Raw genomic sequence first — 22641 nt, 5'->3', positions numbered from 1 at the left:
TGAAATCATAAGCCGCTGAGAATTTACTAAAACCTAGGGAAGGTCATTGGACAAGGATGTGGCTCAGGATGCTACAGTTTATTAGTGTGTGCATGCTTGTGTGTGTGTGTGTGTGTGTGTGTGTCTGTGGTGTATGTGTGTTTGTGTGTGAAAGAATAGAGCAACTTCAGCTGACTTCAAAGATACACATAACTTGTGCACCTATATTCAATCACTAAGTTAACATTAAAAGAACTATGCATAATATCCTGTCATAGTATATTCTCAATGATACTAAAATATTAGTAACATTAGTATTGAAATTTACTTACCTATAAAATAATAATTAGAAAAACACCTCAGAGTTGTGTTAAGTATTATAAAAATGAAATTTTGGCTTTAAGAAATAACTGGAAAAAACAAAAGAAGACTGAATTTTTCCTTTTTTTTTTAAAGATTTTATTTGTTTATTCATGAGAGGCAGAGAGAAAGAAAAAACAAATTTACTGTAGTACATAAAATTTAAAAGAGTAGTAAAGAATATTAAGTTTAAATTGTATTATCATTTTTGCAGTAATTTGCACCAATCTTACTGTTTATTCACACATAACTTTTAAAATATGTTAATGGAGTTTTAATATATGGTATACTATATTTTATTTGTAAATGCTTTAAAATAAACAGCTCTGCCTTTGACAAAAAAGTTTAGTTTGTTTTACCACATTTTACTTCAAATTAATATATGAAATAAGCATGGTCCATTTTTCATGTGGTTATGTAACAGATTGGTAAATTTCTATACAAAAAGAATGAGGTTTTTTTTTAAAGAATGAGTATTTTTAAATCAATTTGATAAAGTATAAAATTCAATGGAAAAACAACTGCAACAATTCTTATATAGGACAAAGATCTTTTTCATGTTAAACAATGGGACAAATGCCTAGACTAACTAGGTTGTACATTGCTTTTCTTGTAACTGTTTCTGTTTGGTGCATTTAATTTGACCAGTTCACGATGTGTCAAGATGAATTATGTTATAGTGGTTCTCTTGTGAGGATGCATAAATTCTAGGGTGTTTATGTCATTTAATATCAGTGCTAAGCTTAAGACTTTCCATATTACATTTTACAGATCTGGATTTCTCCAGATCTCTTGAATTCTTTCATTGTAGCAAGAGATCACATTTTGCCAAGTAACTTGAATCATATATTATAACCATAAGCAATTAAGCAAGTGAGGAGATCTATATCTATATCCATATACAGGTATATATTTGAGGTACCCAGTGTTCACCTTCAAATAATTTATATACCAGCCCCTTCAGTAATAGCTTATCCCATTCCTTCACTTTAATCAATGGCACAGCAGTGAAGTAATAGTGCATTGACATTCTAATCACCATGACATCTTGCAGCTATTGTTGATATACATAATTATATAATTAGTTTTAAGAATCTTTGTATTACTCTCAACAGGAAAAGTGCTTTAATTTATATTCAGCAAAAATAGACTTACAATATCTACCTCTGACATGGTGAAAATTCCCATTAAAATATACATACATACACTGAGATATTTCAATTAAGCATTTCCTTAACAGGGAACTTAATTTTATTTTCCGTTCCTGTTGCTAGGACTATACAACAAATTGCCTTAAACCTAGAGGCATAAAACAACTTTATAGACAGATTATCTGGGCTGACTGTAAGCCATCTGACAATATAGTCGAGATTCTTACAGAGTTGGCAAAACTACCTAGCAAAAAATTATGTTCATCAGACAGTGTGCAAATACATTCAGTGCCCACTATGGGCTGGACACTCTGCTAACTGCTGCTGGAGGCCTTAGATAGGAATCAACATGGAGGCTGGTTTGGGGGCCATCTGGTAACAGAGATGAGATGACCTGTAATGCTAACTATTACAAGATGTATCTAGGGGTAGACTGGGGAGAGCCAGCGCCATTCAGAGAAGATAGGAGACAGCAGCAACCTGGCATGACCTGATAAGGAGAGCATAATAATAGTGATTTATCAAATGTTGTTTCTCATGCAAGGGTTTTAAAGTTTCAAAGAAGAAAACTGTTATCACATCCTTCTTATAATCATTCAGGTACTTAAAAGTTCTACAGTGCACTAAAAAAGGTGGTCATACTTTGCTACTCCATGCAAATGCTAGTATTTTTATCATTGTATATTTTGTTTGAAAAATCTTATTTGCTTGACATTTTGTTTTTAAAAAATACAGAGCTAAGAACATTTTAGAAGTTTTCTGAGAAATATGGTTTTATAAAGCTTCCTGACTATTTGGGCTTTTTTGTTGTTTTGACACACTCTGGTATCCCAGGAAATCTGCCAGGTTGTGCTGTCCCTGGTTTGTTACTCTGTACCTCATTCTGGTTAGTGAACTGCTATCATTTCTGCCAAACACCTGTGAGCAGTTCAATAAGCAGCGTATTATAATTCTGATATATTTATAAAGGTAAAGTATTATAGCCACCTGGCTTTTTAAAATCAAGTTAAACCAGAATATTATTTTTTATTGGACAAATTGGTAAAACTTCTTCAGCATCACTAAGGTTTTTTCTACTTACACATAAACTTATTAGACATTTGAAACAATAGCTCAGGTAATCAGACTAAGAAAATTGTGTCAAATGTAAAAGGAAGTTTTTATAAACTGTTCTATTTTAGGTTTGGACTGTACAAGGGACAATAATTCCTTCTATTGCCTATGTTCTCCTCATACAAAATGATCTACTCTAAGGTGCTCTTGAAAAAAAGATAATTTGGAAGCTTCTTCTGATACTACAAGATCATCAGTGAATTCATGGATGACTTCTGCACTTAGGTCATATGCTTTAAAGAAGTGAATTGTTCTACATAAAATGAATACTTTTATGTGCATAAAAATAAATAAATACCAATTCAGTCTCTAGATTACATCTGACATATCTGCAGTACCCTAGATTGTAACAATTTTCTTTAACTTAATTGGAACTTAATATCATCTTTTAGTAAGAACTGTTTTGTGTTCTTTTAAAGAAATCGGTCTTATTCCAAAAAGCACCAGTAAAGGGGGGAGGGGCTTATTATAAAGATTTAAGTATGATTGTAAGGAGATTGCACTTTCATGGAAATGAACTAACAGAGCTGGAGGTCATAGAGAATTGAGCTGAAGGTTAATTTTGGATTCAAGATGTCTTCTTAAGTCAGCTCACGCTGCCAAAACAAAATATGATGGCCTGAGTGGCTTAAACAACAGAAATTTATTTCTCACAGTTCTGGAATCTGGAAGTCCAAGATCAAGGTACCAGCAGATTCAGTTCCTGGTGAGAGTCAGCTTCCTGGCTTATAAACAGCCAACTTCTTGCTCTGTTCTCCCAAGGTAGGGAGAGAAAGAACTCTGGTCTCTTCCTCTTCTAATAGGAACACTAATGCCATCATGTAATCCTGACCTTCATAACTTCATCTAAATCTAAATACCTCCCAAAGGCCTCATCTCCAAATACTACCATATTGGGACCTAGGATTTCAAAATATGAATTTTGGGAGAATACCAACATTCAGTCCATAACACAAGGCATCTCTAGGGATGTCAGGCACAACATCCTACAAAGACTGATCACATTAGCCTCTCTTTACCCCAATGCCAAATGTCCCTTACCCAATAGGTAATCAATTCATTGGTTTTCCTCTACCTTTTTAGAAACTTTGCTAGAATGTATCAGATGACCATCTCTTTGTAATGCTTAAAGCAGATATACAGCTAGTCTTATTCTCTCATCATTACTGGATCTTGCCTCTTTGAAAGTATTTAAGTTTTTATTAGGAGCATCTTATTTGTGTCTTAGGGATTATTTTTCTTATGTAGAAATGTAAAACTGGAAAATAACATATACAGATGATTGCAAATGAATGTGGAAATATGGCATGGGGAAAAGCATGCTCATCTCCACTTTCATGGAGAAAAAATAAAATAATCTACTTTCATTATGAATCTATAACTTATGGGCATACTTATTAAAGATTAAATGTTGCATGTTAAAAGGTATTTTAAAGTTTTTCATCAAAATCAAAAGTAAAAACCTACCACCATATCCAAGAAATGTATATTCCTTCTCCATTACATTTTACATTTGAAAGAAAATGTTTATCACATTACACATCGGAAAACAAAATTTGCACGTGTGTGTAGAAACATATGTATAAAATCACTTGTGTTTCTCTCACTATTAATCTTCTTCTAAGTGATCTCAATAATGTTTCAAACACAGTACACAAAGTCCATACAAATATAGAGTACTTTTAAATATATTGAATAAACAGACTTTCCTTTTGCCATATTTAGGACACATGCTCCATCAAAAAGGCTCAAGGAAGTCTTATTAAATAACATTTATTACTTCTGTCTTCCACAGTTAATGAATTCATATCCAGAGGGTGCCTGGGTGGCTCAGTTGGTTAAGCATCTGCCTTCGACTCAGGTCATGATCTCAGGGTCCTTGGATCCAGCCCCACATTAGGCTCCCTGCTTAGCAGAGAGTCTGCTTCTCCCTCTCCCTCTGCCCCTCCTCTCGACTCATACTCTCTCTCTCAAATAAATAAATAAAATCTTAAAAAAAAGAATTCATATCCATATAAAAAACTTGGAAAACAAAGAAAAGCATAAAGAAAAAGAAATAACTCCCAATCCCACTACCACAAAATATAGTTATCAGAAGCTAACTACTCCCTAAGCAGTTTTTTCTCTGAAAACTTGAGACATTTCCTTACTATAGTACCTCTTTGAATATCATACATTATTGAATGTCATAACTATACTTACATATTCTTTTTTATATGCCATTTTCAGAGATAGTTTATTAAAGGAAACTAAACTTAAGTTCCTTCCTAAATCGTCTTTCTCTCCAGATTTTTATTTTCCCTTAATGTTCCCCTGATTCGATTTCCCTAGGCCCAATATCAGAATCATGTTTGGTCCAATTCTACCCTCAAAAATTGTATTGGTTTTTCCCCATATCCATCCTGACTTTCTTTACCATAGGACTGTAGCCAATCCTGTGTTAAGTACCTGGGAGTTCAAATGAATTATCTCCCAAGAACTTAAAGCCTATAAAATCATCTTGTGAGAGTTAAAAGCAGTAAGTCAAATGTTAAGGAAGAGGTACGCCTAGCCAGTTAAAAGTGACTGAATGGCCTTCTCAACCCCCAGGCAACAAAGTTACCCGTGACCACTGCTTGAAAGTATCAACCTACACTATAAAGAAATGAATCCATCCGAAAGGGACATAGCAAGACTAGGGAGCATGGAAAAGGGAAATCACAGAAAAAAACGTATTATGAGGAGAAAGTATTCACACTTTCCCCCATGTGTGTGAATTTTTAATTGTCTAACAAGTCTGCCTAAGAATTATCTGATACTAGAGAATGGCACTTTGATATACTATTTATACTGATTTGGAGGGAAAAACCTCTGTCATAATTAAGAAAATTGATAATATTCAATGATTTTTATCTGTCCCCCCCAAAAAAATAACACCAAAAGTTATGGTTTTATTGTCCTATGGTACATTAGTTTTTATCTAATTTAGGATTTTTTAACTGACTACATTAAATCCCAGTTATTATATCTTCCTTTAAACTACATTTCTAATCCTTCAAATCCCCTCTTTAATGAGTTAAGTAAACTTTAGCGATAATATCTATATCATGAAAATGGATACATTAGACTATCAGTAATCGATGTCAGCAAACACATGAATCACCTAACTTCCCTTATTCTGATTCTGTTTGTTTTGATTATCATTTGATTTCCCAGTAGCATGCTTTCTGAGAGAAAATGTGCTGGCCTAATAATTCAAGTGTCTGGCCTCTTAATTTAAAGTAACAAATTTATCTCACAGGTATGAAGATATCTGTGAGATAAATAATTTCTGGTGTGGATACAAAATCTGGTCTATAAGAAATCTGAAGGACAGTTCTAGATCATGACCAGCCTGTTAAACTCATGATAGACAATGGGTCAGCCTCCCCATTCTAATTATGCCATAGTGAGTAGCTGGCTGTCCTTTACTTGTGTTAAGGAAAAATTATCTCAAACCTGATCTGGGAAAGAATGTTTTTTTTGTGTCATAGGATTCATAACCTTCTTCTGGGAAAAAATTTGTGTTCCTGGGGCGCCTGGGTGGCTCAGTCATTAAGTGTCTGCCTTCAATTCAGGTCATGATCCCAGGGTCCTGGGATCAAGCCCTGCATCAAACTCCTTGCTCCGCAGGAAGGCTGCTTCTCCCTCTCCCCCTCCCTCTGCTTGTGTTCCCTCTCTCACTGTGTCTCTCTCTGTCAAATAAATAAAATCTTTAAAAAAAAAATTTGTGTTCCTAATAAAATCCTGAAGTGAGGTTTTGAGAGATGTATGTGAGATTAAGAATTTCTGGGGAGGGGTGCCTGGGTGGCTCAGACGGTTAAGCGTCTGCCTTCAGCTCAGGTCATGATCCCAGGGTCCTGGGATCGAGCCCCGCATCGGGCTCCCTGCTCAGCAGGGAGCCTGCTTCTCCCTCTCCCTCTGCCTGCCGCTCTGCCTGCTTGTACACTCTCTCTTTCTGTCAAAAATAAATAAAATCTTAAAAAAAAAAAAATTTCTGAGGAGTTAGTTACCCACATGCAACTGAATTTCAGCCTAGATTATTAACCTTTAACCAGATAAATATATATACTATATATTAACTAATAGTTACTGAAGACTAATATGTGTCATATGCAGTAAGGATACAGTTCATGCCTTAATACAGTCCATATTCTAGTGAGGACAGAAATAATTAAAAGGTAAACAAAATAGTAAATAATACAGCTTTGGAATTTAAGAAATTCTAAGATGAAAATGAAACTAAAGAAAATAGAGTTGACGTGGCAGGTAGATGGGAGTGTTTCAGCAGGGTTTCACAAACAGCTTTTTAGGAGGTGATATCTGAGCAGAGAGGTGGAATATTGGACTTTTGAAAAAAAACATTCCAGGCCCAGGGCTCATACTCAAAGCAAGAGTATGAGCCCTTTGGTGGAAATAAGATTGGCAGGTTCTAGGTAATTCAGCTTCCACCTACTTATTACAGACTATTCTTGATAAAGAAACTAGGCACTATTACACCAAGCATGACAGATCCTTCAGTAAGAGAAGTAAATTTATATCTTCAGGAAACTGAGAGAGAACACTGTGGCAGCATTGAAATATATGTAAACAGCACTCTTTTTTTTTAGAAAGACATTTTGAAGCTTACGTTTGATGTCTGGAATATCAGCCTTTTCTAAATCTAATCAATTCTTCTCCCCTCCCTGCTGGAATATCACAAGACAATTTTCAAATCCTGAGTGGTATCATTTTATAAAAAGGAAACTTTTAATTAGATGAATTAAAAAACAGGGATGTGAGTGCCCCCTTCATTTCCTTCCTACATGCAGATTTTAATAAATTATGAAATATATTATTTTACATTTTAAGTCGACCATCTTATTTTCTGTGCCACCTTCTATCATAGTTATGGGAATATATCTCTCTCTAGATCTTAAACTTCCTGAGGTCAGGGGCCATGCTTCATTTATCTTGGTATCTGCTACCTAATACACAATACCTTACAGAGAGCTATTCTCAATACCTATTTGTTGAATAAATGAAAGTCATGTATATACCTTCTATTAAGAAGGACTTTGCAACATTATAGAATCTAAATTGATTTCTTTTTTAAAAATGTATTTCTTTAACAAAACAAAACAAAACAGACACTTAAATACAGAGAACAAACTAGTGGTTGCCAGAGGAGAGGTGGGGGATTAAGAGTATATTTATCTTGATGAGCACTGAGTAATGTATAGAATTGTTCAATCATTATATTGTACCCCTGAAACTAATATTACAATGTATGTTAATTATACTTGAATAAAAATTAACAATAAAAAAGAGATAATAGTAAATAGTGTTATGAAAGGCTGTATTGTTTATTACTGTTGACTCAGAATCTAGCAATTATGGCTGGTAGTAGGCTAACAAGTACATTTTGAATATTGAACTAAAACATCTCAGACTTTATTCAACCAAGTGAATACTGGCCTTTAAAGCAATTGACTCAGGAATCCATTACTTTTTCCAATGATTCAACCCTTGCTTGAAAAATTCTTAAAAAAAAAAAGTTATTTGACTTCTGAATAAAATTACAGGTTTCACAAGAAAAGTCAGGCCCACTTCTTTATAGGTATATCGAGTCATTGACTAGTCAGAACCACCACCTTTAAATTCCAAAAAAAATATTTTGTTTTGCAGAATCTCTATAATACAGTAGTTGAGGAAGTACTCAGAGTTAAATGAAAATGTGTTCATTTGATGTAAAAATTCAGATTTTAGAAACAATTATTATACATCAATGAGGAAATCAGCTCCTCTGTAATAATAGACACTGTCAGTAGAAAGAAAAAGTCCCAACAAAATGGTTGAGCCTAATCACTTGATTGAATAATATAACTGTTTTCAAACATATATTATTAGCATAGGTTTCTAATAGTCTTTTTGACCTTTACTAATGCAAGTTTCACTTCCCTTTATCTGAGAAGAATCACATGCTATCTCTCCCTTTCCCAGAGAATCTGGTCTACTGATCACAGGCTGACGCTTAAGAAAGACCTCTGGTTGTATCCATGTAAAAAATTTTAAAAGCCTGTAATCTTAATGAGTTACATTTCTTCCATAAATGTAGTTCTTAATTATGGCAAAGTGTTAGGGTTGTTTTTTCTTTTTTTAATTCTTTGTCTATGGTCTTTATGTCTACCATAAAAACCTAAGCTTTAATGGTTATGCTATCAACAGGTAACATATTCTAAAGTACATGTCAGATCCCACTGTCTATAATATCTCAAGAGTCATTATCAAGTCTCAATCATCAAATTTATGTACAACAGCCAAGCATGCCCACAAATGTTGACTTTTCCCTCCACCAGACATTTTTAGTCAGATAACAAATCAGGGTGAGTTTAGTCAAGGGACTCATTTTCCTCCAGCAGTGACTACATTAGCTGTCACAACTGGAGTTTAAAGTCATGTACTTTGGGTCACATTTTCCTTGATCCAGTTCTTTCCTGCCGCTGGCAATATCAGCAGCTGTGGTTATTATAACTACCCCCAAGTGACAGAACTTAGCATTTCATTTTTGGGGTTGTGGGGGAAAGGCAGTGAAAAGGGATGGAAGGCTTAGTATCTGTGTAATGTTTATGACATCCCCAAGTACCATACAACTAAAAAAACAAACACCATTTAATCATGTCTGCCTGAGATAGAACAGAGGGCACCATACACGGGTCAGCACTCAGGCAATAGTGCATTAATAATTCCTTTTCCTCCCCCAGTTATTTGAGTCACATTGGAAAAAAAAAATAGGTGGCAGTTATTTCAAATCTTTTTCCAAACTCAACCCTGATGAATATTATGTTGGTGTTCTTTTCATGAATCTCCTTGTTTCTTTTTCCTTTCCTGACCAAGGAGAAATCGGTGCTTAAAAACAGTCTTTTCAAGATTGGCATTTATTCTATTATCCAAAAGAAAAAATCATTTAAAAGCAATCTGAAATATCACCTAAGAAGAGAGATGCTAATTACTCAGAAAACTTATTTCTTTTCTTAGTGAGTAACCCACTGTAAGTTCATATACATGTACTACATCAGTTTCTAATATAAATGAAGACTTTCACAGTTCAAACAAGTGGTCACACGTAAAAAATCCTTCATCCTTGGAACACAAACATATCAGCCATTATATTTTGTGCACTGTGTTTTAACCATGTCTTACTGAAGATAAGGGCTCAATTGTGAAGGTCTGCTTTTGGTTTTCTTATTACTTTAGCTGGATCCTTCCCTCTCTGCGTAAAATCCAAAAAAGTCTTTTCCTAGAGAGTATTTTTGGGAAAAGTTGACCTACTTTAAAGGTGTTAAATGATTAAAATATCCTGTTAGATCTATCAGGAAGATAAATCTTTGCCAGGCAGGTAAATAAACAACACCTGTGCAGAGGTATACCACAGCCCTTAAACCCTAAAGGCACATTAAAATCTCTAATTTAGTTCATAATTCTAAACCAGTTTAATGGGGAGGGTATTGATTTGCAATGACAGAAATGATCTTAGACAAGGTTTGCTTTTATTTATGTGGAATTCACCCACCTACTTCACAAGCCCTTCAGATGCCACATCCCTTTTCCGTTTACATGTTTGTGCACACATTCACAATTCGACACACTGTGAATAAGCTATTAAATATCCCAAAGCTCTGTCTGCTACACTGTAGATGGCTTAGTGAAAACAGGAACTTGACATCTTAGTCACAGAAAGCAAGAGGCAAGGGATGAAATCATAAGTCTTGCTTCCACCTTTTGATACTCTCCTTGGCTTTATGCTGATTACCCTCAAGGTCAAAGACCAGCTAGGCTGCAGCAGCCTTGCCACCACTATGCTGACACTTAGGGATGCAATATGAGCTCTGGTTGGGGGGGGGGGGTTCCTCCTGCCACTAAACTCTTCAGGGTCTTTGTACAAATAAAGAATCCAAAATATGCCATGTTTCCTCAGCATCTTTTAATTCTGCAGTATATTTCTCTCTATCCAGCCAGAATTACAGTTGCTATAAATACTATGATGGCTTCTCACATGAAAATTGTGTCCTTTTAATGACTAGATCATACTCAAAGGTACATTTTCTTTACCTTTTGAGTATAAGCAACATTGGTGTCTGGTATTGATTAAAGACTTAAAGTCTATTAGATACTCGATTGTTGTGCCATCCTATAAAAGAATTAAATTGACATGATTTGGAAAACCTGGAAAGATGGCAGAGTAAGAGGACCCTAAGCTCATCTCTTCCCATAGACACTAGATAACACTCACATCAGTTTAAATAATGCAGAAAACAACCTGAATACTGGTAGAACAAATTCCACAACTAAAGGTAGAGAAGAGGCCATGTTGAAGAGGGTAGGAAGGGCGGAGACACAGTGGGGAGCCAAACAGACCACCATGGTGGGGAGAGAGCCATGGGCTTGGAAAGGGAAGAGAAATAGACTATCATATTGAGGAGCCTGCACAGGGAAGATGAAGCCCCATAACATTTGCCTTTGAAAGGAAAGGGGCCAAATTTTGAGAGTTACAACCAGCGGGACTTAAAGCCTAGAATTTTAGAAATCAGTGGGCTCAGTTCTGAGAGAGCCCGAAAGACAACAGGAAACTGAGTTCCTGACCTTAAAGAGACAGCATGACAGACAGCCCACAAAGTTACAGCATAGAAAGAGCAGTTTCAAAAACGCCTGGTATATATGGGAGAGAGAGTTGTTTACTCATTTCAGAGTATGTCCTGGAGGGGCAGAGATTGCTGAAGGACTTCTTCAGGAACAAAGAAGCTAGAAGGCACCATCTCCCCCTTCTTCCCCAGCATAAACACACAGTCACCCGTGGGAACCAGTGCAGCATCCACACTCACTACTTAACTTGCTTACATCAAGTCCCACCCCACCACACTTTGGCCGATCCATCCTTCCCAGTCATGTTTACCTCAGTCTCAGCATGGCAGGTATCCACCACTAGAAGACTAGCACAAAACTTGCTGACTCTTGACTTGGGCATTTTTTGGGGTCTTGGTCCCAGCTGCGGTGGCAGCAGTAGCGGTTGGCCCTTCAGAAGCCCAAGGCACACTTCGTTCAAAGTGGGCACCCAGCTGCTTTGCGGATCTGCCCAAGCCAGCCCCTCCCACATACTAAGGCAGGACTAACTTCCTAGCAGGCCAATGCACAACCTGTGAAAACCGTATGCTCCACCCTCGCTGAGAAACAAAAACTCTGCACAACAGGCAAAGAGAGCCATTGCAGATGACTGCACTGAAGAAAAAACCAGCCAGGACACAAGACCAGGGCACATGCAACATACATGGGAGACACCAACTGATGCTCCAGGTTCTACTGAACAGAGGACACCACACTTCAGGGCACTACAGGACCTCTTCTTCATATGGCCAAGAGCAGGAGATGAAACTGACTTTCCTATTATACAGAAACAGACCGAGATTTAGACAAAATAAGGAAACAGAAAAATATGTCACAAATGAAAGAATAGGACCAAACCACAGCAAGAGACAAGCAAAGCAGATCTAAGTAATAAGCCTGCTAGAGAATTTAATGTAATGATCAAAAAGATGCTCACTGGACTTCAGAAAAGATTTGAGGACATCAATGAGACTCTTAACAAAGAGAAAATGAACCAATCAGAGATGAAGAACATAACAAATGAAATTAAAAATATACTGGATGGAATGAATAGCAGGGTAGAGGAAGCAGAGGAATGAACTGGTGAACTGGAATATAGAGTAATGGAAAGTAATCAAGTTGAGCAGGTGAGAGAAAAAAATATGCAAAATGAGAATAGACTTAGAGAGCTCAGGAACTCTACCAGGTATAATAACATTAGCATTATAGGGATCCCAGAAGAAAAGAAGAAAAAATAAGAAGGAGGAGGAGAGGAAGAAGGGGGAAGGGGGAGAAAGAGAAGGAAAAGAGAGAAAATAGGGCAGAAAACTGTCTTGAAGAAATAATAGCTGAAAACTTCCCTAATCTGAGGAAAGAAATAGATATCCACACCCAGGAGGTAGAGAGATCCCCCAACAAAATCAATCTAAGGAGGTTCACTCCAAGACACATAGTAATTAAGCAGCAATAAAGAAAAGAAAAAAAATTAAAAGCAGCAAGAGAAAAGAAGACAGTTATATTCAAGGGAAACCCCATAAAGCTATCAGCAGATTTTTCAGCAGAAACTCTGCAGCCCAGAAAAGAGTGCTATGATATATTCAAAGTGCTGAAAAGGAAAAAGTTGCAGTCAAGAATACTCTATCTGGCAAAGCTATGATTCAGAACAGAAGGAGAGATAAAGAGCTTCTCAGGCAAACAAAAACTAAAGGAGTTCACAAACACTAAACCAGCCCTACAAGAAATGTTAAAGGGGACTCTTTGAGTGGAAAGGAAAGACCATAAGGAAGAGTAAGAAAAGTAGGAAACACAAAAGCAGTAAAAATAAGTATATCTGTAAAAATCAGTCAAGGGATTCACAAAATAAAAGGATGTAAAATATGACAACATATACCTAAAATGTGGGGAGAGAAGAGTAAAGAATGGGTTCAAACTTAAGTGACCATCAATTTAATATAGACTGCTATATTCAGAAGATGTTATGTACAAACCTAATGGTAACTGCAAATCGAAAACCAGTAATAAATATGCAAAGAATAAAAAGAAAGGTATCCAAGTATATCACTAAAGAAAGCCAGCAAGCCAGCAAACTCTTGAAAAAGAGCAAGAGAAGAAAGAGACAGAGAAAAACTACAAAAACAACCACAAAACAAATATCAAAATGTCAATAAATACATATCTATTAATAATGACTTCGAATGTAAATGGAATTAATGTTCCAATCAAAAGACAGAGAGTGATGGAATGGATAAAATAAAACAGAACAAAATAAGACCTATCTATATGCAACCTACAAGAAACTCATTCCAGACCAAAAGACAGATGCAGATTGAATGTGAGGGGATGGAGAAATATTTACCATGAAAATGGATGTCAAAAGAAAGCTGGGGTAGCAATACTTAGACAAAATAGACTTTAAAACAAAGACTATAACAAAAGACAAAGAAGGACACTAATAATAAAGGGGACAATCCATCAGGAGAATATAGCAACTGCAAATACTTATGCACCTAACATAGGAGCATCTATCATAAGGAAATAATCAATAGTAATACATAATAGTAGGGGACTTTAACACCCCACTTACATGGATGGACAGAACATCCAACCAGAAAATCAACAAGGAAACAGTGGCTTTGAATGACACACTGGAACAGATGGATTTAACAGACATATTCAGAACATTCCATCTTAAAGCAACAGAATACACATTCTTCCCAAGTGCACATGGAACATTCTCCAGAACAAATAACATGTTAGGCCACAAAACAAGTCTCAACAAACTCAAAAAGATCAAAGGCATACCAAACATCTTTTCCAACCACAAGAAAAAATCTGGAAAGAGCACAAACACATGGAGCTTAAATAACATGCTACTGAACAATGAATGGGTCAAATAATAAATCTAAGAAGAAATAAAAAATTACATAGAAACAAATGAAAATAAAAATACAACAGTCCAAAATCTTTGAGATGCATCAAAAGTGTCTAAGAGGGAAGTTTATAGCAATACAGGCCTACATCAAGCAAGAAAAATCTCAAACAAGCATCCTAACCTTAAATCTAAAGGGGCTAGAAAAAGAACAAATGAAACCCAAACCCAGCAAAAGGAAGGAAATAATAGATTAGAGTAGCAATGAATGATATAGAAACTAAGAAAATAATGGAACAGACCAATGAAACTAGGAGCTCTTTCTCTGAAAAGATGAACAAAATTGATAACCTCTAGACAAAATAATAAACAAATAAACAGAGAGAGGACTCAAATGAACAAAATCACAAATGAAAGAGGAGAAGATTACAACCAACACTACAGAAATACAAAGGATTATAAGGGAATATTATGAAAAATTACATGCCAACAAATTGGACAACCCAGAAGAAATGGATAAATTTCTAGAAATATATAACATACCAAAACTGAAGCAGGAAGAAAGAGAAAATTTGAATGGACTGATAACAAGCAATGAAATTCAATCAGTAATCAAAAAATCCTAACAAACAAAAGTCCAAGAGCAAACGGCTTCACAGGCAAATTCTACCAAACATTTAAAGAAGAGTTAATACCTATTCTTCTCAAACTATTCAAAAAAAATACAAGAGGAAGGAAAACTTCCAAATTCATTCTATGAGGCCAGCATGACCCTGATACCAAATCCAGGTAAAGACACAACAAAAAAAAAAGAGAACTACAGGCTGATATCTCTCATGAACACAGATGCAAAAATACTCAACAAAATATTAGCACACCGAGTCAAACAATACATTTTAAAAAATCATATATCATGATTAAGTAGGATTTATTCCTGAAATGGAAATGTGGTTTAATATGTGTAAAACTATCAACATGATATGTCACATCAGTAAGAGAAAGGATAAAAAACCATATGATCATTTCAATAGATGCAGAAAAAACACTTTACAAAGTACAACATCCATTCATGACAAAAACTCTCAACAAAGTAGGTCTAGAAAGAACATACCTCAACAACAAGGGCCTCAGATGAAAAACCCACAGCCAATATCATACTTAATGGTGAAAAACTGAAGCTTTTCCCCGAAGGTAATAAATAAGACAAGGATGTCTACTCTCACCACTTTTATTCAACATAGTACTGGAAGTCCTAGTCATGGCATTCAGACAACAAAAAGAAATAAAAGGCATCCAAATTTGTAAGGAAGAAGTAAAATTCTCACTATTTGCAGATGACGTGATGCTATATATAGAAAACCCTAAAAATTCCACTAAAAACTACTAGAACTGATAAATGAATTTGGTAAAGTCACAAGATACAATCAATGTACAGAAATCTGTTTCATTTCTATACACCAATACTGAAGCAGTAGAAAGAGAAATTAAGAAAATAATCCCCTTTATAACTGCACCAAAAACAATAAAATATAAGAATAAACTTAACCAAGGAGGTGAAAGACTTGTACTCTGAAAAATATAAAACACTGATATAAGAAATTAAAGATGACACAAAGAATTGGAAAGATATTACATGCTCATAGATTGGAAGAATAAATATTGTTAAATGTCTATACTGCCCAAAGCAATCTAGATTTAATGCAAGCACTATCAAAATTATTATCAACAGTATTTTTCACAGAAAAATGTGTGTGCGTGTGTGTGTGTGTGTATAATATACATAAGATATATTATATTATTCAACCACAAAAAATAACAAAATCTTGTCATTTGAAACAACATGGATGGATCTAGAGAATATAATGGTAAGTGAAATGAGCCAGTCAGTGAAAGATAAATACCATATGATTTCATCCATGTGTGGAATTTAAGAAAGAGAGCAAAGGGGAAAAAAGAGAGACAAACCAAAAAACAGAGTCTTAACTATAGAGAACAAACAGATGGTTACTAGAGGGGTGGGTGGGAGTATGGGTGAACTAAGTGAAGGGGATTAAGAATACATTTATCTGGATGGGCCCTGAATAATACATGGAACTGTTGAATTACTATATTGTACACCTGAAACTAATTAATACTGTATGTTAACTACACCGGGATTACAATTTTTAAAAAATAATAAATTGAAAAGATTCAGAGGCTAAAATATCTTTAATTGATGTGTAAATTCTGATTTCCTCCTTGCCTACAGCAAATTTACAAAGTACCCTGAATTGTGGGGAGTAGGCAGTGAGGGACACAAATACAAAACCTTTTGTATGTTCCTCAGTCGCAGCCTTCAGTTATGCTCTGCCCATGTCATTACTCTGCTCAAAACCCTGTAGTGGACAGAAGGCCGATTGTCCTACAACAGCCTAAACTGCCTACATCATCTCACACCACCCCTACTGCTTGCCCTGGCTACTTCTCTGCTCTCCTCTCCCACTGTCTTCTGACCTCTATCTTCTTACTTAAACATGATAGTCATGCTCCTCTCACAGGAGTTTGCATAGCTGTTCCCTCTTCCTGAAATGTTCTTCTTTAACTCCCAGGTCTTTACTTAAGTCCTATCCCTTCATTGAGGTCCACCCCGAATGCTTTATTTGAAAATGAAATTGTTCTCCCTATCAAATACCTGATCTTCTTTAACTTGTACTCATGTGTTTGTTTTGCCATAGCACTTTTTACCTTTTTTTTTTTTTTACCACTTTTTACCTTCTAACCCAGACTACAATTTACTTATTTTTATATTTATGATTTATTGTGTGTCTTTTCCCACTGCAACGTTATATCCACGACCATAGGGACCTTTGTTATGTCCTGCGATCCATTCAAAACACCAGGAACCGTTTGGCATATAGCACATGTTCAATACATCTTTGTTGAACGAGAGGCGCCTGGGTGGCTCAGTTGTTAATCATCTGCCTTCAGCTCAGGTCATGGTCCCAGGGTCCTGGGATCGAGCCCCACATCGGGCTCCCTGCTCCGCGGGAAGCCTGCTTCTCCCTCTCCCACTCCCCCTGCTTGTGTTCCCCCTCTCGCTGTATCTCTCTCTGTCAAATAAATAAAATCTTTAAAAAAAAAAAATCTTTGTTGAATGAATACATGAATAATTTGTCATGTCCTTTAAGGCTGTGTTTGAAGCCTTAATTTCCAAGTTACTTTTAGGTAAAATAAAATATTAGCACAATTTAATGCAGTTTAAAATTTCAATCTTATATTTTCTTTATGTCCAACATTTACTATGCCTCAGCCTAAAGAACTCTGAATGAGGGCATGGTAATTATACTTTTCCCTCCACCTGTGATGGCCCAGTTGTAGGTGTCAGCTTGTGAGGCTACAATCAGTAGTTATTCAAACACTAATGTAGGTTTTGCTGTGAAGGTATTTTGTAGGTAGTTTATAATCAGTTTATGTTAAGTAAGGAGAATCATCCCAGACCATCTGGATTGCCTGACTCACACAACTGAATGAACCTATAAGAAGAAGGCTTAGGCTCCCCTTAAGAAGAAATTTGATTTTTGGATAGCAGCTTCAGCTTGTGCTTAAGAGTTTCAATCTACCCCTCCTGACAGCTTGACCTCCAGATTTTAGAATTGCCTTTCCAGGCATCACAATCACATAAACCAATTCTTCACATGAAATCTCTTAATACTTATCTCCCTACTGGTTCTGTTTCTTTGATGTAACCTTGACAGACACACATCCTATATAGTAGACCCCCTTAAATGTGTGGAGACCAGTGGAGCAGAAATCAGGGGAAATGAAAAACATTTTTCCTTTATTTTTTAAACCTACTAGGTTTTGTGGTTTTATTTTATTCACTTCCTAGTTATTGGTGCCTTTTATGTGGCAGACTGAATATGCAGAGGGGATACCTGCCAAACACATAAAAGCTCACTTGTATGCCTCCATGTAGCAGCTATCACTAAGCGGGGATATTTGAAGTTTTAAATTAAAGATATTATATGCTACATACATAAATCAATAGGATTTGTTGGAATTAAAAAATTCACCCATTAAAGACTTAACTTTGGATAATATATTATTTTCCTATGGTTGCTATAATAAATTATCATAGATTGGGTAGCTTAAAACAACAGAAATTTATTCTCTCACAGTCTTGGAGGCCAGAAGTCTGAAATCAAAGTGATAGCAGGGCCACCCTCCCTACAGAAATTCTAGAGGAGAATCTGTTTCTTGCATCTTCCACCTTCTGGTACTGCCCCAGTCTTCGTGGGCTTTGGCTCCATCACCTTCTCCTCTCTGTGTCTCTCTCACAAGTATACTCGCCATGGGATTTAGAGCTATCTAGATAAAACAAGATTATCTCATCTCAAGATTCTCAATTTATTTACATCTAAAAAGACCTATGTTATGTCTATCTTTGCAATTTGGTTAAGAATGTTACTAAGGTCTTTTTCAAAGCCCTTTAACTACATAGTAATTGTTTTTTGTTTTGTTTTGTTTTGTTTTTCTATTTATGTATAAAGAGCTCTGATATCTGTCACATTGTTTCTTTGTAGCCCTGAAAGATCTGAAGTCTTACAGAGCTCTGAAAAACCTGAAGCAGTTATTTAGAAGATGAAAATTTTGAAGTCAGCCCATATTTTTAAAAATATTTTTTTCTACCGGAGAAGGAAAAGCACCATCTAAAAAACCAAAAAAAAAAAAGTCTTAGTTAAGCTCTCACTTTAAGCATTACAAGCTGATTCAGGGTCAATGAAACAGTTTTGAAATACTTTTTCTGGCAATCAAACAATATTGAAGGAAGAGAGATTGATTCAAACTTCCTCTGATATTTAAAAGACAAAAAAGAAACTAAATCATTTTCCCAAAGCAAAAAAATTTAAGCAGTAAATAAATATCATTCATCTAGTTAATTCTCTAATCCTTCTAAATTCAACTACAAATAAATTCAACTTCAAAATTACCAATGCTTATTATGGATACTATACTGTTTTAAAGTCTAAATCATAATGTGGTCAAGGTGAAACTGTTACACCTGATGTTGCCTTCTGTTAAGGCAACATTAGAATAACACTCCTCCTTTACCTATTAATGCTCTCTACGGGTAGTGCAAGTCATCTGATTGATGTGTTTTAGATTATGATCAGTGTGCTATGCTCAACCTTCCCTCTTCCTTCATTTTGGAACCCAATTAATCCACAGGAAATACACATTCTCTTTTGCTCCTCCTTGCTACAAATTTTACAGGAGCGAAGACCAGACTGTGGTGTCTCTCCTGATCCGATCGGTTTGGGGTGCCCAAATGTGGGGCAAGGATCAGATGGAAGCCGGTGGCATGACTGGTGAAAGGATTCACCCAAGGCAGAACAAAGGAGATAGAAGTTTATTGAATACATGGCAAGAGAGCAGTGGGCAGCACAGCAGAGGAGAGACTGTCCAGGAGGCAGTGGCTAAGGGCTGTTTTTAAAGGGGGAAAATGAGGAGATATAGGGATGTTGGAATTTCCCCCTTTTTGGTAACTGTGTCTGGTTGTAAGTAGCCCATTGGCTAGTTAGGGCTTATGGATATTTGGAAGTGGTTCATCCGATAGGCCTGTCTGTATTCAGCAAGGTGGTCACTGTGGGCCCTTTTGCCTTGCTCTGCATTTCATTGCTCAAGCCTGTTGTCTAAAAGCAGCCTCTACACAGGCCACAGTCAAGTTTGCTGTGTGTAAATCTGTATAAATCTGGCATTTAGTATTAGGAAGCTCATTATTGTCACATGCCTATGTTCCCCTGTATCAGCATCTTCAGTAAGAAAAAAAGGTATTTATCTCCATCTGCCTGTCTGCTTTCACTTATTTTCTCAAGTGGTTCAGAACATGGGAGAGGAAAGTGAAGGTCATTGTCTTGATCTCTCAAACTCCAATGACCAAACTGTGGTTTTCTTTTCTAAAAGTTTAATTTATAAAACATTGAGGGTGCCTGGGTGGCTCAGTCGGTTAAGCATCGGACTTTGGCTCAGGTCATGATCCCAAGGTCCCAGGATCAAGTCCCATGTCTGGCTCTCTGCTCAGCAGGGAGCCTGTTTCTCCTCCCTCTGCCTGCCTCTTTGCCTATTTGTACTCTCCCTCTCTCTCTCTCTCTCTCTCTCTGTCAAATAAATAAATAAAATCTTTAAAAAAAATGGGACATCACAAAAAACAACATAGCAACAGTGCTTCTTTTTAATAGCTTTTATTATTTCTAACATTTAAATAAATATCATGGGTTTTAATGGCCAGATAGTTCTTCCTATAAAATATTTTACCATATAAATTTGTATACTTATTTAATTTGTATATATTAAACATTGAATAGGGGATCAAGAAACTTCTGTTAAATTAATAACCCACCATAGGTTTGAAATAGTTCAAAAATCTTTTACACTTATGAATAAATAAGTCACTCCATGCTCAAAATAAGCCCTGTTATTTGAATTTTCTTTCAACAGCTGCTGAGACTATTTTTTTACACATTTTTTTAAATAACCAACTCTAAATGTAATCAGTACCTCTAACTTTTTCCAAAGAAGGGAAATAAAGAAAGGACTTCAACTCCCCACTGTACATGCCTCATCAATAAAATCCTTTTTATGGATTTCTAGAATTTTAATTCTACCTCTTATTATAACACCAAAAACTTGCTATTATTTTTCTGACATATACTTAAAGCCCCTCTTTCTTCCAAATACTATCTTAAAAAAATTATAATAGTATCAGTCAGAGTTCATTCAAATAAACAGAAAATTTTAACATAGGTAATTGGAAGTGGACACAAACCCTGAAAAGGCAGAGTGAGAAAAAGTCAGGAATTCTCTGCCAAAGAAACCAACCAACCAAACAAACAAAAAAACTCAACCTGAAGCACCAAAACAAACCTAACCAGGTAGCACCTAAAAATCGTAAGAATTTTCTGGGGGTAATTTTAAGAAGATGGTGGTAATGGCTGTGCAGTATTTAAGTGTCTCCAAATCCCCAGATAACAGTACACCACATATCCAACAGTGGGTTAGTGCCAAGATCCTTAGCAATGTCTGAAGTTGCTAAAGCAGGTTATAACCTACAAAATCTCAAAACTGACAACCAGAGATCCTCCCCAGGAAAGGCTCCTCATGAAAGGAAATCTCCTGGGAATAGAATCAAAATTGAGTAGAAAAGGGAAAACACAGATGAAGAAAGTGGATAAAAATAAGAGAGATAACACTGGTGTATTTCAGAATGTAATTTGCCACATTTTCAAAGACTACTTGAAAACAACAGAAAAGGGGACTGGCTAAAGTTACAAAAAAATTATCGTGTATCATAATTCCTTCTAAAATTTAATGAATATAATTTAACATTGAAAATAAACATACGAAAACACTGCAGGCATGACCTAGACAAAGAAAAGAGAATATGGAGCAAAATGGCATTCCTACAAACAATGACATTATACCAGGAAGACAAAACCCCAAAACAACTAAAAGGAAAACTGAACCTCTGGAAAAGAAAATAAAACAATCTTTTCAGCAATGAAGACTAAGCTAGAAGGAATAAAAGGGCAAATAAAAACAATAATAAGGACACTGGAGAGTAAAAATAAGACCTTATTTTCTTAAATCAAAAACTAAAAGAAGAAAAATAGAAGAATGATTTGGGAAAAAAATAACAATGTTCAAATAGGCAAAGATTTATAATAGCAGTCCTTGAAGAAGAAAGTCAATACAAGAAAAGAAGAAATGCTAAAAATTATTCAAGAAATTTTCCTGAAATTAAACAAATGAACTGAAAGAATGTTCAACATAACCAGGAATATCAACCTGGAATACTAAAATCCAAATCATTTATTCTTGTAAAATCACTCGACCTTAACAACAAAAATTCCTTCAGAGATCTAGGGGGAACAGGGAAGTGACTTATAAGGAAAATAGTAGTTTATTATCAGATTTCATATAAGCAGTGCAATATGCCATAAAATAAATAAAGTAATATATTTAAGATACCCGAAGGGGGGAAAAATGTGAGTCAAAGACTTTTATACCAGAAAAGCTGACTTAGCTGCAAAGAGTAGAGCTGAACATTTATAACCAAAAATTTATGGATTATTATTTCTGTAGACCTTTTCCAAAGAATCCACTACAGAACAAGCTGCAGACAATCAACATGACTGGACAGATATTGGTATAAAGGCTGATAAGGAGCACACAATATATAATTACTCATTGAACTAAGAACAAATGAAAACTAAAAGGAGACAGTACAGTGAGTAATGGCTATATGCTCTGACAAGGTATAAACAGTCAACTATGAACTATGGGTGGAGAATGTGGAGCGCCTATGAAAAAATTGTTAACTGCTTTCTCTGTGATGTGGGAATATAAATAGATGATCATGAGATTTTCTAATTGTATCATCTCCTGTGTACAAGTGAATGAGTATTCTCTGGGTGCAACAAAAGAGATACCAATGTAATATAGAGGGGGTTGAGAGTAAACCCTGTAGTCCTGAATTTAATTTGGTATCAAGTA

Source organism: Mirounga angustirostris, unplaced genomic scaffold (genome assembly GCF_029215605.1).
Source record: "Mirounga angustirostris isolate CCGP_5_RB_7025 unplaced genomic scaffold, mMirAng1.0.hap1 SCAF_5, whole genome shotgun sequence".
Taxonomy (NCBI): domain Eukaryota; kingdom Metazoa; phylum Chordata; class Mammalia; order Carnivora; family Phocidae; genus Mirounga; species Mirounga angustirostris.
Note: the sequence above shows the minus strand (reverse complement) of the source record.